The sequence below is a fragment of the Phalangium opilio genome, unplaced genomic scaffold (assembly GCF_054372755.1).
Source record: "Phalangium opilio isolate 3A_F unplaced genomic scaffold, DU_Popi_V2 ptg000062l_1, whole genome shotgun sequence".
Lineage (NCBI taxonomy): Eukaryota > Metazoa > Arthropoda > Arachnida > Opiliones > Phalangiidae > Phalangium > Phalangium opilio.
In genome coordinates, this window is record NW_028324179.1 from 749,442 (window position 1) to 770,842 (window position 21,401).

Here is a 21,401-nt window from a genome sequence, read left to right on the forward strand (position 1 = left end):
ACCACAAAAATTATACTTAGCTTGAAAAATTAATATTTAAACCAAAATAAAAAATTCAGTTAAGCAAAGGCTTAGAGCATTCCCGACGGTACATAAGACTCCCGTCTCCTCTCCCGACTCCCGGTCTCCACTCTTCCGTTAAAACTCAAACCCGAAAGCTCGCGCAGCTAAAATTCCCCTTAAATAGTTGACAAGACTCTCGTCTCCCTGGAAGCTGACGCGCCGCGGCAATCTCCCCTTATTCTCAGTATCATCATGGTATCATCTTAAACAGCCAACCCTATTTCCCGCCAATATTTTAGAGAAGCAGCCCAATTGGCGGCTTTCCCGCCCAATATGGCATCCCTGCAAGCTGCAGACCGATGGCATCCCTGCAGGCTGCAGAAGGACCCCCCCTTTCGCAGCCGCACTGCAGAACACCGCGGACTGCAGAACGACGCGTCGGACGCGCTCGAGCGGCTCGCACTGCAGAACGACGCTCTCGAGGTAAGGAGAAAATAACGAGGGATCAGCCACTGGCGTATTCTCCCGGTATTACCTCTTTGGAGGTTTTAATGCCGTAAATTCGGGTGATATGCCTACAATCCGTTCTAATATTGAAATAAAAACTGTAGAAAGTAATCCCGAGTGTATTTCCGCGTTATACGGCGTAATACGCTTCACATCTTACACCCTCAGAAAGACTTTATTGCCGAGTGGCTTCTCCCTCGTCAATTGTCCCGTATAGAGACTAACATTTTTGCTCACGCCAGATGGCGGTGTGCAAAAATAAAAAGGTGAGTCATAAATTAAGCCCGAAATAAATAATACATGAAACTAAGCAATACAGTAATGAAATTAAGCAAGACATTAATGAAAATAAGCAATACAGTAAAGAAAATAAACAAAGAAAATCAGAAAGAAATTAAATAGAAAAAGGCGCGTCATAAATTAGGTGAAGTAATTTAAAAAAAAAACAATTTGCAGATCACGTTTTGCATGTAATAAATAAATAAATAAAAAAGAACAAAAAAATAAGACATCATGGAAACATGCGTGCAACTAAGGTTTTTAACGATTCAGCCTGAAGCTTTGCAGCCTCGGCTTGAATCTTAGCAGCCTTGGCCTTCAACCTTTTCGTTTTAATTTGCATGCTTCTTATTTTCAACTTTGCACTCCATCTTAATTTTCTTATAGTCTAGCCTGGCCCCTTCTTGCTCCAGCCTCGCCCGTTCATTTTCCGCCAGTACTCTCATTACGGAGTGAAGGTGTTCCTCATGCGCATAAGCAGCTCTTCTTTGATGGACAAAGGTCTCTTGCGAACGTTAGGCAATTCAGCTGTAAAAAGAACTATGTTAAGTTATGATACCAAATACTAAGAAGCCTATAAACTAAGCAGCGGACAATCACACTGTAAGTGTTAGATGTACGTCATTTATTCGCTGTTGTGTTAATGAAATAATTTCATTTGCAATGTCTTTTACTAATAGTTCTCGCAAGATGACAACTGTTTTTAACGAATGTTGCGACAAAAGGTAATGTCATCCCGTGAGGTTCAAATGTTTACGAACAAAACAAGGCCATTATTTCCCCATTCCTTAGATGATGCCAAATAACTGTGTCGAGGATTATGTTCGTTACCGCAGCAAGCGGTACCAAACATATGAGGAAATAACTATTCACAGGTAACGTTATGATAAACGCCTGGGCACGTGAGTAAATTACCCAATTCATAAAACACTGACAGTATGTATAGTATACGACTTACAATTGCTATGAGACAGTGGCGGTAGGCCATCACTGGTGGTTCCGCTCACAGTTGTTGAGCAGCTTGCCTCGGGATCTTGGATAATACGGAATTAATTAATATTATTCACCATCTGTGTAATATGTCATCTTACCAAAACTCGTAAAAAATGTTGAAACATCTTGCGAAAGAGAGTCAGATTGATCTTGAAAGGTAAGAAGAATATTAATTTGAGCGCTTGTTAAACGAAATAAATTATATTCGCATCGCATGAATAAAGTATGTGCAAGAGGCAATTTGTTTTGACGCTAAAGGATAGGCAACTCCCTTTTTCCGACGGCAGCTTAATAGATACATGCTCTGTTCCGGCTTAGGTTGTCAGCACGCACATACCTATGTGACGTAGCTTTGTACGTGCTGACAAGAGACGAAGAAATACTGATTTTCAGCAACTGAAACCTCGTGATTCTAGGTCCTGAAAATCAGTAATTCTTTGGTCTCTTCAAACAAATTTTCATGATATCACTATACACGGAAAGCTTACACACATACTGGAATCATTGACGCTTCCAAATCCCTCAACGCTATTGACATCCAAAACGTCGTCATGGCGACTATTTAACGGACAAAAAAAGAACTTGGTCATATTTTAATGTATTCAATCGTGTTAGTAATGTAATATGTGTAGGAGTTCAATGTTGACATGGTAATTGAAATATGAGAGGGAGGCGAATCGCAGCCAAATATTGAAATGTGTTATAGGACATGTAGGAAAGAATTGTATATACAAACACTATATAATAAGAAGCTGCTTTGAGCGTTTTTGATATGACTATTCCATTGTTTGAATTAAACATTTAATTTGGCCATGAATTATCTCAACACTTATCATAACATTGTTGCGTTTAGACCTTTTCAAAATGATTAAAACCGGTTTTAATGTGTCTAGTTCATAATGTTGTATTGTATAATAATAATCTTAAGCTTTTGTTTATGAAGGGATATCCACACGAAGCCTATGGCCTTCATGTTCGTTCAACTGGACATTTGGCAACTAAAGGTAAACTACCCGGTCGTACACTTGCATTTCTACTGGGAAAAGTCTTTGAAAGCGTATGATTATTATGTTTATACGACAAGAAAAACTAAAGTATATTACAATGTGAGACGAAGTCACAAATATTGGAATTTTTAGGATTGTTTATGAAACTATCAGTGAACGTTGGTAAGGTGACAAGTATTTGACAACTAGGCCATTTGCTACAGTATGTTTAGGTTACTTACACGACTTCGCAAGGTACAGGTTGTGACGAAGAGCTGCAAGTCTCGCTGTAAATGTAACAATAACTCTGTTAATAGTTACTAGACCAACAAGTAACAATCTACAATTGTCCAGGAACCCTCTGAAGAAGGGTTAGGTCACAAACAACATTGCATAATTCCTCAAGGTGCTTGCTTTTACATCTTTGGCCTCGTAGTAAACAGGTAAAACAATTTATAAGATTTCAAGCCCACTTTTGATGTAAATCCACCGTTTAGAGCTGACACTAACTTTAAAGATGCAATAGCTATTGCTGTCAAGGAGTACATAAATATTGTGTCAGTCATCGAACATTAGAAAATCAGGAACTCTTTTCTTAAGAAGCCAATGTTCATGGACAGAGCAATTCTTGCAGTTTAGGCTCTAATCATTTAGGTAAAATGCACCAGGATGTAGGGCTTGAAATACTTATGTGGCAAGCATTACATTTTAGGGCCTTGATTTACAAATAGATACAATTACGCAATAGGTACCATTAACAACAATCTCTAATAGGGAACAAAATTGTACAAATAATAGCGGAAAAGACCACTTCACACAGGTTCACTTCTCATGCTTTTGAAATAGGGAAATGAATTGGAATAGTTTCTTAAACAGTGATGAAAAGACGTACATAACACGTTAGGTCACACCTGTCATTAGATGGGACTGTTGGTACAAACAATAACAATAGGATGAGGAAAATTCTGAAAGAGGTAGTTCCAAATGTAAATGCTCTCATTTATGGGTTAGTGAAACCATTTTAACTCACGATCTTCCAACCTTATCAAGTTGAAGGAGTACCTTAATGTACACTTGTACAAAATATGGACTTACCGGCATAATGTGTTTACTATTCTTACCATATATCTTTGGATTACAATAAGTTATTTCGTTTCATAAAATTGTGGCGCTGACGAAGGTCCTGGAAGAGAGGGTATATCCGAAAGTTCGTAGGCTCCGGCTATCCCAAAAATGGAGGCCCTAGGAATCAATGCAGCCAAACGAGACTCAATGGGTGTGAGCTCGCTGGCACGATTGATTCCTCCCCCAGTCTTTTTTGTTTCAGAGGCTATTGTATCCACTTTAATTTTTACATAACTCTTTAATGCAGCCCACTTTTTTCTTATTTCTTCGCCAGTGCGCTGTTGCCCACTGATGTGGTTCACACGATCTGCAATCGTTTGCCACATTTTGCGCCTCTCCTCTTGGGATTTCCCGTACTGATTATTGAGTAACGAGGGCACTGCCTCCAGCTGGGAGACAAGACATTCCATCTCGTCATCGGAATATGGACCCTTCACAGTTTCGGTGCCATTTCTTAAGCTATATGGCTTACTAATTAGAAACGAATATTAGCAAAACTAGAATGTATGAACATGTAACTGCCATCGTGTAAGATGGAGTAAAATGTATCAACCTTGACAAATTAACAGTTTCATTTATTTTTGTATTTGACAAATTACAAACATGACAAGGGAAAACAAAACGATTAAAACGAATGTTTGTTAAAAATTAAAAGTCACATTTTAAATATAATCATTCAATCATCATTATTACATTACCTTATTTCGTGCAGTTAAAACTATCGAAATGAAAGTTCGTGAATTTGTTCAAGTCTGATTAGGGGTTTCGGCGCTAGATGGCACGGTACACCGAACAGAAAGGTCAAAGGTCTCTTGCACTGACCTTTAAAAGTTCAACACTTTCAAGTTGTGTTAACTGGCCTTGCACCAAAATATAGTTCCGATTACTTAAAGAGCTGAACTGAACCAGAATGTTCAGGTCCTGCCCATATGGACATCCAATCCCCACCCCTAGGTCAAAATGGCGTCATCAGCATGATATCAAACCAACAGCAATAAGTTCGATCTTGACCGACTAATCAGTGAGCTTAAGTCTGGGGGAGGAGCATTCTTTTTCTGCAGAATACGGCCGTAGGAGACGAGCGGATAGTGGCCCGACAGGGTCCTGTATGACGTCATTCACATAGACCAATGGGAGTTATTATAGAGGCGGGACCTATGGTTTGTTTACCTTTTTCTGTTCACCACGTGCCCTTTTCCCTTTTTTAAGTTATTCCCGCGCTTTTAAGACATAGCTCACTAGCTCAGTTGGCTATCTGACTCAGCCTCTAAGGCAGTAACAGTATTGTTAATCTATGTCTGTATTTAAGAGTTTATTTTAATTTTCGATACAAATGGCTGAAAGCTCAAGAAAGAAAGAGTTCTACAAAGTTTGTGGCTGTAAAAAAGAATTTCGAACCAAGTCATGGTTTTACACTCATAGAAAATCTTCTTCACTTCCTCTTCCAAATGAAAAAGATATAAAGATATGTAATGAAGATGACTGTACTTTTACAGCAAAATATAGTGAAGATTTTAAAGAACATTTGCGAATTTCCCACAAAATTGACATTAAAAGTGAAGAAAAGAAATTCAAGAGCTAATCTGGTAAATACATTTTATTTTTAAAACCTTTGCGAGACAGATTTAAAGATTTAAAACTATTTTCACAGATTTGAAATATTTAAAGTAATTATTAATTAGAATGTATTAGGTTAGGTTCATACGAGTAATTGTATGTGAGTACGAATACCTTTTAGGGAGTGACTATTGCCACACAGTGTGTGGGAATTGCCAATCAACAATTCCCACACAGTTCCCTTGGACAAGTTAATTAAATTTTTACATTAAAATAGAAGGTCACATTTTGTATGTGTCAATAGTGATGGCCCTATCAGTACGGTGGCCCGCCTGTCGAGGTTAATTGGATTAGGGACGAAAATATTTGAAATAATTATACAGGATCGTAGAACCTGTGAACTTTCTAAATGGAAAATAATTAACTAATTGTAATAGGTACAAATGTGTCTGTCAATAGTCCCCGCGCTTGTATTTTGTGTTCTAATAGTATAGCACTGTTAGGATTGACACACTCTCTTACACATTTTGTGTGAGTGTGGCACACATTGTATGGCAATAGTCTCCGTGCTATTGCCACGCAAACTCATTTACACATTTTGTGTGTGTGTGGCAATAGCCTGACCCTATTTTTTAACTAATTTTTTGTACTCCCGTGGTCTAATTAGTCAGGTAAAACTGTTATTTCATGTGAATAGATATAATGCAATCCTAGGAACGTTTTTTATTAGAGAAATGATTACTCAACTTTATTTGTGACTTCCTTTTGGGACCGAACATTTACAAAACAGGTAGGTCTCTATTTCCAAATAAAACAAAGCCTTTAATAATGGTTTCATTAAGCCTAGGTCTGTCAAACGATTCATATCTTGAAGCATACATGCAGACGACCTGTTTCGTCCAATTCCCGAGTATTTTTGTCACATGAATTACATATGGCCCCTAATTGGTCTAACTTAGTGACGTCGTACAGGACCCTGTCGGGCCCAGGGCTCTACATAAGGATATTTTTTTTAGTAGTCAGCCTGACTAGTGAGCCCCCTATCCCAATTTTTTTTAGTAGTCACTGACTAGTGAGACGCATGGTTTACGACTATTTGGGACATTTTTTTTACTAGTCAAGTTGACTAGTGAACCCCCAGATTTCGATTTATTTTAGTAGTCAAGGCATTTTTTTTAGTAGTCAAATGCCTTGACTAGTGCCTTATGTAGAGCCCAGGGACCCTATTCTCTAACTAAATTTGGATCGTTCCTAATCCAAATGATATGGATTTGGGGTCGGCTCATCCCCAAATGACACTAATCCGTATTCTGTAACTCCAAATCCCTTTTCATTTGGTTCAAACCCTATCCAAACATTTGGCAAGCCAAATGGCCGGACAAATCGTCATTTGGATAGCTCTTTTCGCCTTTTTCACCCCGCTTGTGGCTGCCATTTTTTTTAAGGGGAAAAATTTGAGAGTGGGTTCTTTTTCGTGGTCATTTTCATATTTTTTGAGGATTTGCTTATGGATGGATTTTAAATATAATATAAAGTAGGTTTCAAGCTTTAATATAAGCCTAATATCATAATTTTCCACCTTTTTACTGTCCCACAATCTATTTCTAAACTTGGCACTTTTTTTAAGGCGGTGAAATTGCGCTAAGCCTTGGCCTACCGTTAATTTTTGCCATTTAAATGTTTGCCTCTCGTTGCCCGTTACTTCGCCTTCTCTTATCGTCGTATTTTTAAAGTTTAGACTTTGAAAGTAGTGCTTTGTTTTCTTAAATTTAACTTAATTGTATAAGATTTCAATATTATAATTGCGTTAAACGTCGGTATTTACGAATTCAAGGGACGCGCCTTGCATTTGAATTTCGTTCCCTCGAAACTACCCCCTTTCTTTATCGCCGTCTGTCAGACCCGTGATGTATGTGGTGATTAATGTTATTTACTAAAAATGTATGCGGTCAGTGTGTTGTTTTTGCATTTTAATGCTTCTAATCGTGGTGTGCGTCGAGGTTTATGAATCCAACGTGTGTTGCGAAATGAAAATCAAGGGTGGATACTATATGATCTATGCTTTAAAAGGAATTTGACGGCTAAAGTCAAGCTAAACGGTATTAGGCCTTGCCAAATTGTCAATGATATAAGAAATTGACCCTCGGATATCCTGTGATGAGATGGTTATAAAGTTACTAACTCTCGATTTTGGAGGTAGATACTGTCTAGTGACGATTTAATCTTATAAACAGACTACCATCATAAGCCCATATCGTAAATTAACTGATGTTGATATCAAAGCTTAATTGAAATACCAATAGAGCTATTTCAGAGGGGGTAATGGCTAGTCACCAATGCTATTTGCCCGTAGAGAAACCCTCACAAAATGGCCGCCCTCTACACTCAAAGGCAGGCCCAATTTTCGTAGCAGACGAAATTTTTCCCCCACTGAAATACCTCTATAGCAATTTTTTAACTCCATGAATCTTAGATATCAAAAGCGTATAGAAAACCATAAAGTGAAGGTCTTTACCGCCTGGGCTGAACGTGTAAAAGTAGGAGCCCCCTCTCTATCACGTTGTTCCGACCCCCCTCCTCGTTAGAGCCGGTACGATGCCGCTTCTTCGTGGCGGAAGATTAAATTCGCGTAGTGTTACACAAGGTACATGAGTGAGTTGGCTACAAAATATAGCTCCACTAAATTTCGTAGGAGTTGCGTCGGCTGCTTATATTATTAGGCCTAAAGACGAATGTGCCGTCCAATTTCGGTAGTTGGAAAAACAACTTTCTTATCGGTTTCCGTTTGAATTGATATGTCCTTATTTAGTTTAGGAATGGGTATATTTATGATCGTTTGTACACCCAAAGTACGGCATTCTTTCACATAAAAATTGTATTGCGTACTTTGGTTTTTTGGCTTTAAAGCTAAAAGAGCAATCTGCATTCTGCTCTGTGGTTTTTTTTCCGAGGCATTTCAAAAACGAATAATAATAATAATAACGGCTTTATAATATTTGTATAATTAAAAGAACTACCACGACAACTACATATTCTAAACTAAACTTAGTAAACTAGTCTACTTTAAATATTTATATAACAATTAAATTATCACCTTGGGAAGTTAGGAAAAAAGTCGGGGTACTTTAGGCCTTGCCGCCTGACTTAGCGTGCCGTGGCGTTAACGCGGTGACCGAAGAGGCGAAGACCCGAAGCGCTCCCGACTCCCGTTCCGGGGTTGTTTAAAAAAAGCAGACGATATTTTAGTGTTTCTATTTTTGCCCTGAAGTAGCCGGCGCCGCTAGCGTCGCAAAACTATTTCTTGCTTGAGTATGACGTCTGCCTACGATTCGGATGAGGTAATGCAAGTGGAAGGTGATTGGTTGTTTAATCGGAGGAGCTTACTTAGATCCCGCGAGCTTCTCATTTTACATGTTAACCAAAGCCAAAGCCTAAGATAAGTTACTGACCTTCACTTTATGGTTTTCTATACGCTTTTGTAGATATCAACATCAAAAATTATCTACTGAAAGAGATATCTACTTATATTCCATTCAAATTTCTCGCAACACTTCAAATTAACGAGTAGAAATGTGCAAATGAAGTTCAAACCGATTAATTGGGCAAATTGCTATATTGGTTGCTATATTGGTCACTATTACCGATCACAGATAGATTTGCGCCCTTCAGTAGTGTTTATTATGCTTGTAAAATGGTAAGCAAAATCTGTGATTAAAGTTTAAAATAGACATGAGCAAAAAGGGCTTTATTCATATCAACTCGATTACCGAATATCTAAATTTGACTATCATTAACAAAATATTCTCTTCATGGTTAAGAATCTTGTTTGAAGCAGCAAGCCATCTAATCCTTATTTACCTTCTTTTGAAAAAAGTAGGTTGATACCTCTTTCAGTAGATGATTGATTGATATTTCAGTTTCATTGAGTTTAAAAAAAAATTGCTTCCACCATTGGTTAATATACAATATTGACCAATCGACAATCACAAATTTTACTAAATTAAAAAAACCGGTTCAAAACTTTATTAGTTTTGAAACGAGTTAAATTCTAATATTAAACATATGTACTAGTTAATTCCTCGTAGGTAATTAATTTATTGCCTTAGTGAAATTAATTATGAATTTTATATACACAAAATAAATGTTTACTTGTAAAATTTAAATGTAAAATGTGTGCATTATTTCCCAATTAATAAAAGATATCCACCTATTTTTCATTCCAATTAATTTCCCACTTAATATTAATTAGGCCTAATAAGCTTAAACTATCAAATTAATTTCCCACTTAATATTAATTAGGCCTAATAAGCTTAAACTATCAAATTAATTTCCCACTTAATATTAATTAGGCCAAATAAGCTTAAACTATCAAATTAAGAGGTTTCTTAATTGTACAAAATTATTACAATCTAACATGCAAAAATCCAAGGCTTAAAAACATTTTACTTTTATATTAAACGCTGCAAAACAATTGACCAATAAAGCTAAGTAAAATTACGTAATGAAAGAGGAAGTGACGTACATTTGGTTTGGATAAAGGTTTGGCGGGAGATCCAAATGTCGATTTGGATTTGGGTTAGAGAATACGGTTTTAAGCGCCCTATCCAAATGGAGCCGATCCAAACGTTTAGATTTGGATCATCGTCCAAATGATTTAGATTTTTAGAGAATAGGGTCCCTGGTCGGGCCACTATAAGCTCTTTAAGTCAAGGACTACGTTTACCCAGATTCGCCCGCCTTTCACGGCAAACGGGGCAACACTATATTAACCCCAAAACTTCAACATCAAAATAGGAGAAATCATCGTAAACGTCGTCCGTCGTCTGCTAAAATATTCTAAATGACTTCGAGCTTCGGCTTTTCGGGGTAAAATAGTGTCAGAGGGAGAGGGGATAAGAGAACGTTTACAGTTAAACGATAACAGACTCACGGGCAGGGCCGGAAATAAGAAACATATCTTATGGGACAAGTGTCCAGTGACCCCCTGTTTGAATGGAAAATTTATAGGATTTTGTCCACTGATGTGTGCAAAAATAGTGTCGCTTCTCCATGGCCAAGCTATCAAAACGTATGAAAATTTATTGGTCAAACTGTCCAGTGAACCCCTTAAATTAAAAAAAAAATTAAGGGACATTTTAAAATTTTATTGGACAATGTCCAGTGTTCTGCGATTTTTTCCGGCCCTGCTCACGGGCCGTGATGGGAAAACTATTCCTGTGTAGTCGGATACGTTATCTTCCCTGGCGGTTTCATATTAATTTATTGTAAAAGAAACAAAAAACTAAGAATTGTATAGAAACTAATTTTTTGAAACCTGCATCGAAAACCGCTAAAATATGTCAGAAGCAATTAAAACCATAATCCAAAAGGCACGAGAGACGAGAAGTGTAATGCTTGTCTAGGTAATGTGTCTTATCCCTTCTATAAAACCCCTGCTTTGGCAAGCACGCTGACAAATCTCTCTCTCTCTCTAGCCGCTACGTTACTCAGCAATTTCTTCGTTTCTAGGAGGACTGCGGGGCAGAGTGGTTCTCGATACTCACCGTGCCGCTTAGTACAGTCATTTTAGCCCAAAAATAGATGGAACCCGCAACAAATTGAAACAAAGCTGAAAATTTCAGATCTTATAGATTTTTGGGCGCTCTTTAACGTGGTGTGGTCTCCCACACTCTCCCATTGGAGGAATTTCCGCCATATTGGAAAATGGTGGACAAAATCGAGAAAACTTTAAATAACTCCGGTTCTACTTAACCGATTAACACGTAATTAGGCTTCAACTGTAGATCACCTTCAAACACATAATTCATCTCATAAGATATGTTGTTCTACAACTAACCGGAAGTTCACAATCTGACTCTGAAGATTAGCCTCATATAAAAATGGGAATTTAAAGCATTTTATGGTTTCTATATTCAGAATACATTTCCAAAATCGAGAAAAAGTTTAATAACTCTGGTTCTGCTAACCCGATTAACAAGTTATTAAGCTTCAATTGTAGATTACTTTCAAACAAATAATTCATACTATAAGATATGTTGTCCTAGAACTAACCGGAAGTTCACAATCCAGCCCGGAAGGTAAGACAAATCTAATTTTTGAGTATTTTGAAACGGTTTCAAGCGAAATAAATGCAAAGCGGGTTTTAAACCTAAAATATATTATTCCCATTATATTTTTACCTCTTTAAGTGACGATGACGTCACGGAGAGATATTATACTGGACGTGAATGGGGGAGGGTGTCTGTCTGTGTGTGCTGGTCACCGCGTTCGCAGTTGGCAAATCGGAGCAAACGTGTTCGCAGTATAATTTTTGGCTTCTACTCCCAACGTTAAGATCAAGAAGTGCGTGGCGATAGGGTTACGAAGAACGTCTAGCCTCCCAACTGCAGGGCTTCAACCAAAGGTTCATGCAATTGCGGATTTCTTATCATTTATTGTGAATCAATCCCCTTATATACCCTAAATTTCCAAAAATTGTTAAAGAGGCATAAGCTAGAATTCAAACGTCAACAATAGCTATGTTTAAAATTATTTTAGGAATTAAGTTTCTTAAAACGACTTCAGTAGAATAACGTTAAACTACTGACGACTAAAGTAATTAATATCAATTATATTTTCTTAACTATTTAAGAATAACCTCTTAATTGCGTCTCGACTCGGAGAGGTTTATTTTGCTTTACGAACTTGTATATTAGTATATTTAGCAATATTGGTTAAGCTTAAGTTTAATCATAGTCCTCTACTTGAAGTTGAGCCTCAAAATCTCAATGTTCATTTGAACAAGATACTCCCTTGCATTGTCTACAAATTGAAGAACAGACTGGACCAGTTTTACCGCATTCACATTTCAAGTCACAGACTTCCTTGCATTTACGAGGGATCATCTGCAGAAGCTCAGCTGGAGCAGGTTGTAGAGTGGTAACGATTGGTTTGAGTTCAGATCGTACCTGTCTCCAACCCCATTCTCTAGCATTTAGGCTGCTTCCTAGCCACGTTTGAACTCGGTGATAAACTCTTATTTGAATGCTGCTTTGCTGCCGCACTTGTTGGTGGAATAGAAGCTAATTCAAAAGCTCAATTCCATAATCTTCAATTAAAGCATACACTTGGTTATGTCAACTTTGTTTCACACGTTTTAACTCAACTTTAGCCGTATTGACAAGTGTGGACGAACACTGGTATATATTAAAACATTAAGCTTTATGATGGTACAGTCGTGTCCAAAAAAAACTTTCTCTCGCGCGACGGCTTGTTTAACAATTAGCTACACCAAAATTCGTTCTCACTGAGTACCCATTAAAAGTGAATACGTATTAGGTTTAATAAAAAACATAGGTCGTGAAAATAACAGAATTAATCTACTAAACGTAGGGTTATTCATACTAGAGGGGATTTGAACACCGCATAAAGGGTTAGTGTCACTAAGAATGTTTAATATCAAATAAGACGTTAATGCCATGGAATCTCTAAACCGCTGTCACTGTATTACTTTGAAGATTTATCGAACGTTTTCACCGGAGGTGCCAGACAATTTTACCCTTTGATGGCTCCAAAAAGCCAATCTATTTATGGCATCAAGACCAAAGTCACATTGAAGGTTACAGAATGAAAGCTCACTCAACCACGTTTATTTTGTCATTATGGGCCCCATGACAGGCTTCAATTGTTTACTATTCAGGCAACTATACTTCAACGCGAACCTTGTAGGGTATCAGGCCATAGAATGGGGGAACCATGGAATTTGTGGTTGATTTCATGGCACCTTCTTCCCCGAAATGCTCTTCTGTTTCGTTCGTGCATTGTGGCACTTAATGGGAGGGTGAAGAGGAAAAACCAAGTCATTCGTTTCATCCATTCTTTTACTAATTATAAGACCTATATGCATAGTTAATCATTCAGGAAATATCTCCGAGCTATTATAAAGATCAAAATAGTTTCACATTTCACTGTTAAACGCACCGCCTCCAACCAAGCGAACAAAATACTCCTAGCATACTCTTTGTCGCGCGTTACGTTTTTGACATCCCGCGCATTGTTTATCACTTCTCGCGTTATAATTGCTCTCGAAAATAGCGCGTGCCACATGTGTTTGGTTCGCAGTAAGGCAGGGCGTGACAAGATATTATTGATGCGCAGCTATTTAACCATGAAATCTGAATCTACAACTTAGAATTTTGTAATAAGTCGGAGATATTTTCTGAACGGTTGACTATTTAGATTGGTCTTATAATTAATGGAAGATTCGATAAAAATGCACTTGATCTTCCTCTTTACCCTCCTGTTAACACCCTTGATCTGAAAGTTGGTGCGCTGGAAAGTTCAGAAGTATAACGAATTTGATTAGAATTTATGTCTTCACGATGACTAAGAAATTGGTGGCTCTATAATAATAGAGAGAGAGCACACCATATCTTGCAACGTCACGGGTCTCTATCTCTTACGTCGGTGTCATCCCCTCTACCGAGGGAGCACAGTACTCGCTCATGAAAACGCTCCACCAGTAGAGGGGTTGCACGACGGCGCTTGTTCTTTCCCTCCCTGGCCATTGCTGTCTCCCTATATGTCGTGTTAACAATACATTCTAGGTGTTCAGTTATGGCCTATAATTCAATCGCCTAAGAGATTTGTAACGGATTAGTTACCCTTCTTCAGTAATTCATATTATTGTCACGCATACCAGTTTATTTTATGTTTTTGCATATCAATTCAATTTAATTGAAAACCTTTTTTGTTTACCCCTTTAAAATATCATTTGAAATCTTGTTTACATCCATAGCTGGATTACCCCAAAAGAGCTGGTTACCCTTTGCGCGAGCCGGAACGAATGCCCTGTGTCAACCAGAACGACCCGCCACTCTTTTAACGGCAAATTAAACCAGGGAGGCTATTCTCTAAGGTCCTTTTGGAGGAATTTCGATCCGAATCTTTTCATTCGGAGTCAATTTCTCCGAATGAAAATAAAACGTATTCTGTAAGCACCTTATCCTAATCATACGGTGATAACCTCTCCGAATCATTCGGCGGCCGTAAGAGACGGCCGAATCGGGCATTCGGAGTTTTTACCGCCTCTCTTCCCTCCATCAATCTTAGATTCGCGGAACTTTCGCCGGAGTTTTGGCTGCGGTTCATATTTTTATTTAGTATTGCTGCTTTGTTTTTTCAACTCAAGCTTCATTGTTTGCGATTTGAACATGGTAATCGCATTGCCCGTCGCGATTTACGAGTTCAAAGGGTTTTTCGAGACTTAAAATCAAGCGTGGGCAAAATTTTAGGTTAAAGCGGGAAATGGCTTTAGGCCTTGGCGGGCCTTGGCGAAATCTACAAGGTAGATCGACGGCTTTTTTGGTAGATTTAAAGGTAAAAAAACGTCGTTGAATTTATCCTACATTTAAGGGATAATTTCGCGAGATCCAATTACTTAACACAGATTTAATTGTTCATTTTAATGTTTTTCTACCGGGGCTTGTAAGTTAGAGCCACCTATTTTTGACCAATTGCATCAATTATTAATAATTGCTAGATTAAATTTGGTTATTTCGTTTAGCATCTATTTAAATTACCAAATTTTGGTAGGTGTGTAACCATTGATGGAGGGCTAATGATCTACATTAATGAATTTATCATAATCTCACGAGATCCACACAATTGGATTATAATTTGCGATTAATTAACGTTGTTATTCTAGGTTCTCATTGCCTCATATTTAACGCTACTAAAACTTGCGCTAAGTCTCATTCAAAATTCGACGTATATTAACTGTTGTTTAGCGTGTTCTTTAATACCCATTTTAAAAGAATACTATGAATCAATTTAATAATAAATAAATAATTTTTATCAAAAAAAAAATAAATAAATAAATAAATAAAAAAGGAAAAAAAGCACTTGTTTCTATCTTAAGAAAATAAATCGAAAAAGAGAAAATTTGCTTTGTATTGAATGTGTTCCCACAAACACCATTTCCCAAAATTTCCACTCCTTGGGAAAAACCAAAGTTTCCATCCCTTCAATTTGAAAGCGCGCCAAATAAAATTGTCCAATAAAGAAAAAGTGGGCGTCAAAAAGTACCACGTGGCTCAAGAGGAAGTGACGTCCATTTGGATTGAGAGAAAATTTTCGAAGTGTCCGAATGACGATAAGGATTGGGGTTAGAGAATACGGTTTGTTCGGTCCACTCCGAATGAGCCCGATCCGAATCATAAGGATTCGGAGTGATCCGAATGATTTTCGATTTTTAGAGAATAGCCTCCCAGAACCTCCTGCGACCCCTTTAAACCGAATCGAATCAGGAGCTCTCTGAGTGCCAGGTGAATACGAGCTCAGACGAATACTAAGAACAACATCACCTGACCCGGCTCAAACGATGAGAGGTTTTAAGAGGAAGAAAGGTTACCAGATAGGAGATTCTAGCAAAAGTAGATAGGGGGGAAAGTAAAGCACTTGGAATATCCCTCGCGCCATGAAAACCTAGAAACCCCCTTTCCTCTCTCTCACAGTTCCTACCCCCTCGCGTAGGAGAGGCATTGCACATTGCCAGTGCCTATTTGCAACTGAAAAATAGTTCTGTAAACAGTTTTAAAAGGACTCCTACTAGCCAAGGCTTAACAAGATTGCATACGGATATACGGTAAAGCAACATCTGTGAGTGGATACGTTAAAATTAATAAATGATCTTTTTACCACGGACGATACTGGAAGTAGAATTAGAATATTTAACTGTATGAAAGGTAATGGATCCATGAATGAACTGTTATATGATATGATTTGTGATCTTCTTAAGTCAAAACATGAAGAAGATAGTGGTGGTTATTCTGCATTTCTTTTTGCCTGGACTATTAAAGGATAAAAATCAGCGCCCCGAATTTTTAAACGATGTAACACTTGGTCGATTTGAATTTTCCTTTAGAGCAGACAATTTCACCGGCTACTGTCCCGGGGCGCTGCCGTCGCTATGAACTACCTCTCAAAAAAAATCGATAAGGGGTTGGGGTGTTTTCTCAAACGTCATTGGCTAACTCGCATAGGGGGTAAGGGAGAGGAGAGAGAGCTTCTAAACTTAGAGGAAACCCACAGTCAAAGGTGGGGGACCATCCTCGAGCTTTACTTTCCCCCTATCTACTTTTGATTCTAGTATTTTTACCCTCTGAGGGACCAGGCTGATCAACGACGGATGCGCGCCTAAGACTTCGTGCCCGCTAGATCTATCTATGATAGACGTTGAACAAACTTAAGTGCCGAGAAATCTAACTCCACCACCCGAAGACCGTGCCCAGGACATTACCGTCTCATATAAACTATACGGAAACGACTTCTAAGACCGCGCTGAGAAACCCCTGTCTTCGTGGGCCAAGATTTGCCACCCAAGATAAACTATATGTGCGCAAATGTATTGTTAACACGACATATAGGGAGACAGCAATGGCCAGGGAGGGAAAGAACAAGCGCCGTCGTGCAACCCCTCTACTGGTGGAGCGTTTTCATGAGCGAGTACTGTGCTCCCTCGGTAGAGGGGATGACACCGACGTAAGAGATAGAGACCCGTGACGTTGCAAGATATGGTGTGCTCTCTCTCTATTATTATAGAGCCACCAATTTCTTAGTCATCGTGAAGACATAAATTCTAATCAAATTCGTTATACTTCTGAACTTTCCAGCGCACCAACTTTCAGATCAAGGGTGTTAACAGGAGGGTAAAGAGGAAGATCAAGTGCATTTTTATCGAATCTTCCATTAATTATAAGACCAATCTAAATAGTCAACCGTTCAGAAAATATCTCCGACTTATTACAAAATTCTAAGTTGTAGATTCAGATTTCATGGTTAAATAGCTGCGCATCAATAATATCTTGTCACGCCCTGCCTTACTGCGAACCAAACACATGTGGCACGCGCTATTTTCGAGAGCAATTATAACGCGAGAAGTGATAAACAATGCGCGGGATGTCAAAAACGTAACGCGCGACAAAGAGTATGCTAGGAGTATTTTGTTCGCTTGGTTGGAGGCGCTGCGTTTAACAGTGAAATGTGAAACTATTTTGATCTTTATAATAGCTCGGAGATATTTCCTGAATGATTAACTATGCATATAGGTCTTATAATTAGTAAAAGAATGGATGAAACGAATGACTTGGTTTTTCCTCTTCACCCTCCCATTAAGTGCCACAATGCACGAACGAAACAGAAGAGCATTTCGGGGAAGAAGGTGCCATGAAATCAACCACAAATTCCATGGTTCCCCCATTCTATGGCCTGATACCCTACAAGGTTCGCGTTGAAGTATAGTTGCCTGAATAGTAAACAATTGAAGCCTGTCATGGGGCCCATAATGACAAAATAAACGTGGTTGAGTGAGCTTTCATTCTGTAACCTTCAATGTGACTTTGGTCTTGATGCCATAAATAGATTGGCTTTTTGGAGCCACCAAAGGGTAAAATTGTCTGGCACCTCCGGTGAAAACGTTCGATAAATCTTCAAAGTAATACAGTGACAGCGGTTTAGAGATTCCATGGCATTAACGTCTTATTTGATATTAAACATTCTTAGTGACACTAACCCTTTATGCGGTGTTCAAATCCCCTCTAGTATGAATAACCCTACGTTTAGTAGATTAATTCTGTTATTTTCACGACCTATGTTTTTTATTAAACCTAATACGTATTCATTTTTAATGGGTACTCAGTGAGAACGAATTTTGGTGTAGCTAATTTTTAAACAAGCCGTCGCGCGAGAGAAAGTTTTTTTTGGACACGACTGTACAAAGGCTGTTTTACCCTCTCCCGTACTATTCTACAGGGCCGGTAGGCCCTTGTAGATATGACATGACACCCTTCCGTAATGTTAAAGAAAAAGTCACACCTTTTAGGGTTAGCGTCCCATAGAAAAAGCATTAAAAAATTTTCGTTTTTTTAACGAAATGGTCATAGGCCATACGGAAAAAGTATAGCGAAGTTAGTTTTCGGAATACTTCTAAATTAACAAGCATTTATTAAACGGGAAACTTACGGGTTTCGATTTTTAATTAATGAATTCTAATTTTTGTAATTTAACTAATTAAGGTAGTAAGTCAAAAAATTACTTTTGGGTCAGATGTCAGCCTAACCTTATAGCGCGCTTAAACCTATTTTCTTCATTTCGTTCTCGTTGACAACTAGAAGGTCCTAGGTTTGTGGGTGCTAACAAGTTACGTTGACTAATTGTAAATGTTGGCTTTCTTGCTGATTTTCCTAATTTCTTAGCAGTAGACTCCAGCAAATTACTTTTGTATTTCGTCCGAGCTTGAGCACCTTTATATGTATTTTCTAATTAACTGTAGCACCCTTAATAAGAAATACGTCGTTATCAGGTCGAATTTTCGTCTAGAAAAGTAATTCAGGTAAATAATTACAGTTAATAGAGGTTTTTATATCATTTAAAGTAAGCTTTTCGACGTTCTTTACGGCCAAGGCTTAAGTTGTATTTTAGTTACTCTATGTTATATAGTGTTTATAGTGTCTTTCCTTTTAAAGATTATTAGAAAGCTAATTTCCAGCTCTGTTTGGAATTACAAAATACGTAGTCTGCTTCGATTCATGCTACAAATCCCAACCCTAGGGCCAAGGTTTTACGCTTCTTGTAACTTAATACTGTATCTATGACAGTAAAAAATGGCATATATATCCAAATTATTATGGTTTAGAAATCAACGGTAGTGTTTTCACCCTGTGAAGAATTCGACTTCAAAATATTACAGGAAAGATGACAAAATTTCCAATTTGTTTTCCCTTCGGCAGTTAAAAGAGTGGTGTTAATGTTAGCGCTGTTAAGTCAACATTCTCATTTGAGGACTGGTATAAACGGTTTCATTATTTGTTAATCTCACTAAAATGCTACTAATTGTCAATGTGTGTGGTATAATTCCTGAAACTAAACCAATGTAGAGGACCAGATTATTCGTTAAAACAATTTTGATCCTATTGAATCAGTCATACAGTGATGTTACGTTATCATTTTATAAACTACTTGTTACTAACAGTGGATTGTTTAATTCATAAGAAACAGTTGTGCTGGTTAATCCAGGAGGACAGTGTCGTTATATAATTTAATTAGTCAAATAATTTTCATGTTTACAACCCAGATTCTCTCAACCTAACCACGTTAGAAACGGAGGGTTACGTTGTTTTCTATTTCCACAGTCCACATTGCCGTTTGTTTATTGGTTTAAATTGCTATGAATTGTAAAGGTATTTGATTTAATTACTGATATTAAAGCTAAACTATAGAATAACATCATTCATTAACATATTGTATAGATAATCTTTATGTTACCACAAACCTAGCTCAGGATATGATAAAAATTTAACGCAATTTGTTGGAAATAATCAAAAACTCCTCTAAACATTAGAGTTAAGGTGAATTATTTTTTAAAAGACATTTTATAAGCTTAATGAGCACTGACGACAAGTTAATTTCAACGTAATTAACTGTAATTAAGGTAAAATTAAACTAAAATATACATTTTTTTGGATGAAAACTCAGATAACTCTTAAATGATGTTCTTGATTAAGATTGTATCTACCCAAGCCGTTGGTAAAGCCCCACACATAAGCTAATTTAAATTATCTCCAAAGTACCTTAATAGGCGCGAAATTCAAAACTTTAGGGTAAAATGAGAATCTAAAACTCCACTAAAAATTGCAATTAAGGTGAAGTATACATTTAAACTCATTTTATAACACTAAATGTATAGTGCCAAAACAGTCCTACGTTAATTAAACATAATTAACGTGAAATTAAACCAAAATATACATTTTTTGGATAAAGGCTCAAATAACTTTTAAATAACTCTTTAATTTTGATTAAAACTACCCGAGCCATTGGTAAAGTCGAATATTTTCTATTTGACACTTAAGTTAATTTAAACTATTTTAAAGTACAATAATTGCCGCGAAATTCAAAAGTTTTGGGTTAAAAAATGAATTTGCGGAAAAAATATTAAACTGCACTAAACATTGCAATTAGGGTAAAAAATTCAAATAAATTTTAAGCTTAATCCACTCTCACGAGAACCACGCTCAAATTAAGATTAAAACATCACAAGTTTTTCGTACAGCCACAGTAGTTTCCTATTTCACTTTCAAATTAATTTAAATGATCGTTAAAATACATCAGAAGCGCATACATTAAAATTTTAGGGTGATTGCAATTAAAGTTAATATTTTATTGAAACTTGTTTTATAAACGAAATCCACGCTAGATAAACAAGATAAGCCGTTAAATTAAACTTAAGTATAATTAATGTGAAATTAGCCCAAAACACGAATGTTTTGGGTAAATTCATAGATACCTTATAATTAAACTAACAAATTAAAATTAAAACTACACTTATCTTTCACCCAGCCTCCATTTTCCTGTTGAATTCTTACGATTAATTAAATTGTCATTTAAAAGCATTTTTCCCATTTTTAAAAGAGAGCCATTGAAAAGGCGCGATATTTAAAAGTTTTGGGGCAAAATAGTGATTGTTCCGCAAGAGTCAAACAGGCACTCCTCTAAAGTTTGCAATTTAGGAGAATTTCTTATTCAAACTCGTATAATAAACTGCAATAACACTAATAAAAGAAGATAAGCCGTTAATTTCAACTTAATAACCATATTTAACGTGAAATTAATCGAAAACAACAGGTTTTTTGGGTAACTATAGATAACCTTTAACTGAAATAAGAAAATAAGATTAAACTACGCGAGTTCTTTCAGCCTAAACGTTTTCCTATTTAACACTAAAATTAATTACATTATCACTATAATGCATTTAATAGGCTCCAAATACAAAATTTTAGGGTTAGGAATGTGTCAAAATGTAACTTTTCCATTTAAATTTTAATATATCATTAACATAGTTCGTAAAATCACCAGCAACAATTTAATCTGGCAACATTCAATGCTGTTGGTCTGATCTCGACAATACTGTATGTGTAT

The 21,401-nt window shown here is 37.1% G+C and overlaps 3 long non-coding RNA genes across 9 annotated transcripts; 2 read left to right on the plus strand and 1 right to left on the minus strand.

Annotated features, from left to right (window-relative positions):
- Nucleotides 1–1,126: 1,126 nt before the first annotated feature.
- LOC149663435 (uncharacterized) lies at nt 1,127–4,270 on the plus strand. 6 transcript variants are annotated; one of them, XR_016368553.1, is made up of 5 exons: nt 1,127–1,939; nt 2,726–2,839; nt 2,922–3,063; nt 3,123–3,211; nt 3,266–3,403. It is a non-coding gene; the product is annotated as an uncharacterized LOC149663435 (long non-coding RNA). The 6 variants fall into 6 exon arrangements; XR_016368552.1 differs by having other exon boundaries at nt 2,922–3,023; nt 3,086–3,211; XR_016368551.1 differs by having other exon boundaries at nt 2,922–3,211.
- Nucleotides 4,271–18,665: 14,395 nt separating this feature from the next.
- On the minus strand, nt 18,666–18,959 carry LOC149663436 (uncharacterized). The gene is made up of 2 exons (XR_016368529.1): nt 18,832–18,959; nt 18,666–18,763 (listed from the first exon to the last, which is right to left on the minus strand). It is a non-coding gene; the product is annotated as an uncharacterized LOC149663436 (long non-coding RNA).
- On the plus strand, nt 18,685–20,817 carry LOC149663437 (uncharacterized). Of its 2 annotated transcripts, none has more exons than XR_016368528.1 (2): nt 18,685–18,819; nt 18,976–20,817. It is a non-coding gene; the product is annotated as an uncharacterized LOC149663437 (long non-coding RNA). The 2 variants fall into 2 exon arrangements; XR_016368527.1 differs by having other exon boundaries at nt 18,690–18,819; nt 18,953–20,817.
- Nucleotides 20,818–21,401: the final 584 nt, after the last annotated feature.